Source organism: Pseudomyrmex gracilis, unplaced genomic scaffold, assembly GCF_002006095.1.
Source record: "Pseudomyrmex gracilis isolate BER0280 unplaced genomic scaffold, ASM200609v1 scaffold_542, whole genome shotgun sequence".
Lineage (NCBI taxonomy): Eukaryota > Metazoa > Arthropoda > Insecta > Hymenoptera > Formicidae > Pseudomyrmex > Pseudomyrmex gracilis.
In genome coordinates, this window is record NW_018021126.1 from 51,848 (window position 1) to 59,214 (window position 7,367).

The 7,367-nt window shown below is 29.1% G+C and overlaps 1 long non-coding RNA gene across 7 annotated transcripts; it reads left to right on the forward strand.

Annotated features, from left to right (window-relative positions):
- The first annotated feature begins 489 nt into the window (after positions 1 to 489).
- Positions 490 to 7,361, forward strand: LOC109861015. Of its 7 annotated transcripts, none has more exons than XR_002250910.1 (6): positions 490 to 920; positions 1,002 to 1,356; positions 1,516 to 1,680; positions 1,766 to 1,943; positions 4,820 to 4,952; positions 7,144 to 7,361. It is a non-coding gene; the product is annotated as an uncharacterized LOC109861015 (long non-coding RNA). The 7 variants fall into 7 exon arrangements; XR_002250915.1 differs by having other exon boundaries at positions 490 to 605; positions 757 to 920; positions 1,516 to 1,943; XR_002250909.1 differs by having other exon boundaries at positions 1,516 to 1,943.
- The last annotated feature ends 6 nt before the right edge of the window (positions 7,362 to 7,367 follow it).

The window sequence follows — 7,367 nt, forward strand, 5'->3', positions numbered from 1 at the left end:
TCATACTTTAAATATACGTTATATATATAATATACTGAGAACATTTCTATAAAATCTCTTGTAGTATATTATTTCTCGTTCATTCTTAAGATATACTGTAACGTTTCTTATAGTATATTATTTCTCGCATATTCTCAGAATATACTTTTGAATTACGCAAAGTTATCAGCAGATATGTGTGTAACAAATTATTGTGGATATACGTAAGTTTTGTTATTGCCGTTTGTTCACGGCTATCTCTTGTTGTGAATGGACAACGCACAATTAATACATTACAAAATATTTCAATACTTGTCCGCTAAAAAAACGTTTAAGACTTATTTACATAAAACAGACGCGGATAAGAGGTCTTGCGGAATTAACTTGTCACGTTGGTTACTTGGCTGATTTGATCAACGTGATTGGCTAATTCCGCGAGATCAGCAACGGCGTCTGCGTCTTATGTAGAATGGTCTTTAGTGTAATCCTGCGCATGCGGAATATTTTATTGTTTTNGTTAGCATCACGGACGCGTGCCGAAAGCCTTTGTGTAACCGTTGCGTATAGTTGCGTATAGCAGATCGTTCGGGAGNAAACTGAAGGAAAATTGGCCGTAACGATCGGACGTGCGTAGTTACGCAGTTTATATTTTTAGACAATTACGAGTGTATAGCACCTGTTTCTTTATTCTCAGTAGTTGCAATATTTTGGACACACGGTGCAACATACTGTGCGATGTGCTGGGTACAACAAAATCTGACTTCCTCTTTAAAATAGAATCGCACTCCATGACTACCTGCCAGCCTTNATCTAGTTTGGATGTCATGGCTCTGAGTCAGATCAATAAAAGGAACTGTAAGGCTTTAAATGCTGTTACTAATTAAAGTTTATATTCTATGCCGAAGAAATATCAAATTGTACTTCTACTAGAAAAACATCAGGTAAAAGACAAAATTTATTAAAATAAAATAAACTTGAGTATTTTTTAAATGTTTAAGCGTTTTACANACATTTCTTTTCAGATGGACTTAAACTGTGTTGTGAATCTGGACACAGATGATGTGCNTTGATTGATGCAAAAAAAGGTCTCTTTTTATATTGTGCTTCTAAATTTAAAANGCTCACTACAGTACGTGGTGTTAAACAAACATATCAGCTTTTATTACATCCTCACTTGGATCTAGCTTTAATGATAGCTAGTGAATACAGAGAATTAATGTACTGTAACTTAAAGCTACTTAAAAATAATGCTTTAGCTGCTGACTGTTCAAAACCAGCAATCAGTACAAAGAGTGTGTTATCAGCTCCTGATAGTTGCCATCTTTATTATCAGTTAAAAGATGAAATATTGTATGTCGCCACTGCATCTCATGTAATGTAAGAANTTTTTTATAATGCGCATATTTCATTTTATATAAAGTAATATAATTATTATAATAATATTTAATTGCGTATAATTTATTGTAATATGTACTTTTATGTAAATTATTATAATTATTATAATTATTATAATTATTTTTTATATTATTTATGTAGGTAACTTAAATGGAAAATTGGAGATTTTGAGGACAACTTTGTCATATTCCATCAAACTCAATCCTTTAAAACTGAAGAACCTTGCAGTCGCTCCATATTTACATCCAATTTCCTTATTAAAGGATGTCAAAAATTTTTACAAATTGATTTAAAAACTTATAATTGGTGAGAGAACATCAAATATATTACATACGATTTAAAGCTTTTTTATGTTTTTAACAATGACAGTAGATTTTTATGTACAATGTAGAATTTCCTGATGACGAAGCTAAACTTGGTATATTTCTTATTTGCATTTTACATAACTCGAACACATGTGACACAACTGAACTTTTACTGTTATAATGAATTTGATGTATTTGTGGATGAAAATGGCAGAAAAACTCTTGCTATTATGTCAATATGGAATCATTTACCTTTTGCTTTAGGTATGTATCATTTATGTAATTACACACATGAAATATACAAAAAAGAGTCTCATAAAATATGATATGTAGAGGATTATGAAATATANGATTATAAATATAAGATCATAAATCCAAGAGATTTAAATAGTATAATACTCATCTATAATATATCACATAAAATGTTACAAAGTATTTTTTTGTTCTACAATATAAGGANAGCAAAACAATTCTTTGTGTAACTTTTTAGTTTTATTAAAGCATTTGAAATAGAAGGTAACATCACGCCATCTGAAGGAAATATGAATGTAAAAAAAGCGTTTATTTAATTGTATTTTTTTACTACAATGACATATATATAAAGTTTAACATTTTTCTTCAATAATTTTTGTGTAATGAAACAATAGTAATATAACATATCGTCGTGTAATACACAACAGTAATATAAAATCTTTTGAGTTTTTATAATTTTTTCATTTTTGAAAGAATAGTTTGAAAGAGTTAAAAAAAATTATTTATTTTTTTAATAATGAAATGGAATTCAAGATAAAATTATAGATGTTTATTATTATTTTATTCACACACACACATATATATATACATATATGATAAATGTCCACAATTGCCTACACACTAACACATTTGTTCATTGAAAATAACTAACTAATTATAGACTATGAACAAATAAATCAAAAGGCCGATACGAGCAGTAAAATACAGGTTGGTCGTGTATAAAAAGTTGTCTTTATTCAATAAATAGACGTTTTGGTCACACAAGTTTGGACCTTTTTCAGTATGAAAAAGTTAAATTAAAGATTAAAGTCTAACAAGAAAAAATAAAAAATAAAAAAATTAACAATAAATAAAATAAGCGCACAGCAAACATCAGAGTAAATTAAAAGTAACATATTAATAAAACTCACTCAAATAAGAAAAAACATTTTAGTTCACTACATCACTAACAGATAAATGAAATGATGTCGTAAAATTACAATACTATAATGTGTACTGGCAAGAAAACATAAAACAGCCAAATATATATAAATATCCCCACTATCAGATCAGAAGATCAAAAGGTTCACAATAAGTCGAAAAACATGTTTACAAATTAAATACAAAAGTAACAGTCTAAACTTTTGATCTATACAATTCTAAAAAGGGAAAGTAAGGTTTTAGCTTGTCAGTGTCCGACATTACATTTATCGGATTGTCTTGTAACTTGACGTGGAGCATTTCTGAAACTGATCTCTTATAAAAAAATTTTTCCATATCCAAGATTTTAACGTCGTTCTAAATAAAGTCATGACCAGTCTCCAAACAATGCTCCGTAACCACAGAAACAAAATCAGAATTTCTATTAATCTGATTTTTATGTTCGCTAATTCTTGTTTTTAACTTACGCTTCGTTTGTCCAACATAAGATATATTACAATTATTACAATAATTTTGATACACCACATCTTTATTTTGATCATGAGTTAACTTATCCTTTCCAACTTTTATGAATTTACTCAATTTATTCAAACTTCGAAACAACAAAGAAATCTTCTTAGTTTTTTTAAAAAATCTTGAAAAAGAGTCAGACAAATCAAGAAGATAAGGAACAACAAAATATTTTTTACCAGTTTCAAGATCAGAATGACAAACAAATTTATTGTCAATGTTTAAACTTAATCTGTTATAAGTTAAAAATTTAATTCTATTCTTGATTATTTTAAATATAAAATGTAGATTATAATTATTCATAAAGAGCACCTCAATCATAAATTTAAAATTATTCTGTTTGAAGCAAGGGTCAGATAATAGTAAAATTCTATCAACTATATTCAAAACTGTACAAATTTTTTGTGATTGCGGATGGGCCGATTAAAAATTCAAATATCTATTCTGTTTTCAAATATCTATTTTTTTTTTTATCTATTCTTTTTACTTGTGTGACCAAAACGTCTATTTATTAAATAAAGACAACTTTTTATACACGACCAACCTGTATTTTACTGCTCGTATCGGCCGTTTGATTTATTTGATTATTTCACGAGCGATTGATTAATTATAGACTATAATTATAGACTTTGAGTTCTTTAATGTAAGTGTTAGTTCAATTCATGTTATTACTTTTTCAACAAATATCAATAATATATATTATATATTTAAAATTATTAATTAATTGTACACAGTATAAGANAACGTTTTCGAGTTTAGTTTTTTTAGCTTTTGTCTCTCAAAAAAAAAACAAGATCGTAAAAGAGACTAATTNTTGATTATATTTAAATGAGTAATAATTTTTTATTATACTTTGTGAATTATTATTTAANTACTCAATTGGAGATTTAAATACTGTAATTATTTAAATACTGTTACAATTATTTAAAATTATTGNAAATTATTATTTGAATTATTATATAATTAAAATTTGAACAGACTAAACGGTGAGATTAAAAGCTCGATCTATCGATACAAACTAAAAGTAGGAAAGACATAATTGCTAAACTGATTTTTATTCGGATTGCGGTTTGTTTTTACTATGTTTTTTTTCTGCATCTTTTCACAAATACAAAAAAATTTGCTCGCGATCTGTTATAGTTTTAGGGAAAATATCTTGAAACTAATTTTCATTATTGCCGTTTATTCACAGCTATCTCTTGTTGTGAATGAACAACGTAATGAATATGGTATAAAATATTTCAATTTTTGTCCGCTAACAAACTTTTAAGATCTATTTACATAAAACAGACGCGGATAGGAGGTTTTGCGGAATNAACCTAACTGTCACGTTGGTCACTTGGCTAATTTGATCAATGTGATTAACTACTTCCGCGAGATCTGCGATCCGTGTCTGCGTCTTATATAGAATGGTCTTTAGTGTAATCTCGCGCATGCGGAATATTCTATTGTTTTAGTTCGCATCACTGACGCGTGCAGACATGCAAAATCACGCCACAAAAAAAAAAGACAAGCAATAGTCGCCGAATACTACAAATAATCGTGTCTTGTGCTCTTCAGTGGATAGCGAAGAAGACTTTTAGTGTTAAAGTAAGTTAGTTAAGTAAGTTAGATTATAACTATTAGTTTTAAAATATAATATTATATAATTGTATTGGCAGAATACAAATAATGGATAAAAAGCGATCGAGAAAAGACGTTGCATCTGTATCAAACCGACATTTAAAAAGATTGGCTACGCAAGAATCAGAAATTGTTTCTGATGCTTTATTAAGCACGACTGTAACGTCATCATATAATAATGTCAATTATAAATACACAGAACATTTGGAAAATGTCTGTACAATTAATTCAGATATAATACATAATCAAGCTNCTGAGAATGCTGTAACCGAAAATGATATTCTTTACGAGTGGAACAAAAATAATGATTTATTACAATCATCCGTTAGCGACTTCTATAAATCAGAAATTTCTTTCATATCTGAAAATGCAACAGTTAACAATTTTAAAAGTGATCTTGCTGTCTAGGCTGTACAACATCAAATTTCACATACGGCTCTAAGAGCATTGCTTCAGAAACTGAGAAATCATTCGTGTTTTTCATCATTATCTTTAGATGNACGTTCAATTGTAAAAACTCCGAGAAATCAAAAGATACGTATTGTAATACCAGGAACGTACTATCATTTTGGATTACAAAAATCTGTACTGAAAATATTAACTTCTATAAAGAGCAATGTAGATAGTATACAAATAGCTGTTAATATTGATGGTTTACCACTCTCAAAATCGTCACAACAACAATTTTGGCCTATACTTGGTTCAATTCTTCCATATGACAAAGTATTTGCAATCGGAATTTATCATGGAACAGAAAAACCAGCAAATGTCAACGATTTTTTANAAGATTTTGTGAACGAGGCTATAGACATGTGTAAAACTGAAATTTATGTAAATGGTTGTAATATTCAATGCAGAATAGAAGCTTTAATATGTGACACACCAGCAAAAGCGTTCGTTTTATGCGTAAAGGGACATTCCGGATATTCTAGTTGCATATAATGCACTACAGAAGGAGAATATATAGGAAATCGTATATGCTTCTCGCAAATTGATGCGCCACTTAGATCAGATAATGATTTTATTTAAAAGACTGATGACAGGTATCAAATGCCAGATATAACATGTAGCTTACTAAAAATACCTCATTTCAAACCCGTTACAAACGTTCCGCTGGATTACATGCATCTAATATGCTTAGGAATAATGCGTAAATTAATATATTTATGGCTGGATGGAGAACTACATTATCGACTACAATATAGAGCCGTTGAAGAAATATCTATACGTTTAACTCAGGTAAAGCCATCAATACCTATGGAATTTGCCAGAAAGCTTCGAAAACTTGATTGCGTAAAATTATGGAAAGCCACGGAATATCGATTAATACTGTTGTATATGGGTCCAGTAGCTTTTAAATCTTAATCTCTACTTAAAAACAATGTATACATTTATTTTATGACGCTACATGTTATTGTTAGAATATTGTCTTCAAAAAATTCGCATAAACAACTGTCTTATGCACAAGATTTGATTGTTTTTTTTTGTGAAAACATTTATCAAACTTTACGGAAAGCAAAACGTGTCTCACAATGTTCACAGTCTTATACATCTTGTAAACGATGTCAAAAAATTTGGACCACTTGATAACTTCAGTGGGTTCAAGTTTGAAAACTACATGCAAGTGTTAGAAAAATATCTCAGAAAAGCGGAGAAACCTTTAGAACAAGTTGTACGGAGATGTATCGAAAAAGAAATTAATTTAACTACATCATCTACTGTATCGTCGGATTTCATTGATATACATCCAAACTTAACATCGTTACATAACAATCGTCCACTTCTATCCAATTGTAATAATCCACAATATAAAATTATCAAGTTCAACGAAGTTACATTTAAAACTGGGACACTTGCAGATAATTGTTGTGGTTTAAGTTGTGGTTCTATTGTATCTATTGAAAACGTGGCACATTGTAAAAAGCAAAATATTCCTGTTATTATCGGCTACAAAGTTGTGGAAAAAGAAGATTTCTTTAAAGTTCCTTGTTCATCTTCATTGCTTGGAATGTATTCCGTAAAATTTAGCTCAAAGTTGCAATCATGGCCATTAAAAGATGTGAAAAAAAATATGTGAAATTGCCATGCAAAAATAATAAATATGCAATCTTCCCATTACTACACAATGAATATAATTGATTAATATTCATTTATACAGAATGACTGATAAATTTTATGCAATCGTCGAATTTCAAGATGGACTACAAGTAGTACCAAATAATTGGTTAAGTGGAGACTTAACAAAAGCTTTTTGGCCAAACTTTACGAATAATCTACGGTATGATAAAGCGGTCAAATGTATGGAAAAACCAGAATGTACTTGGCAGGAGCATCCCATTCGAAAAATATATGGAACATTTTGTAAGTAATGTAACACACACA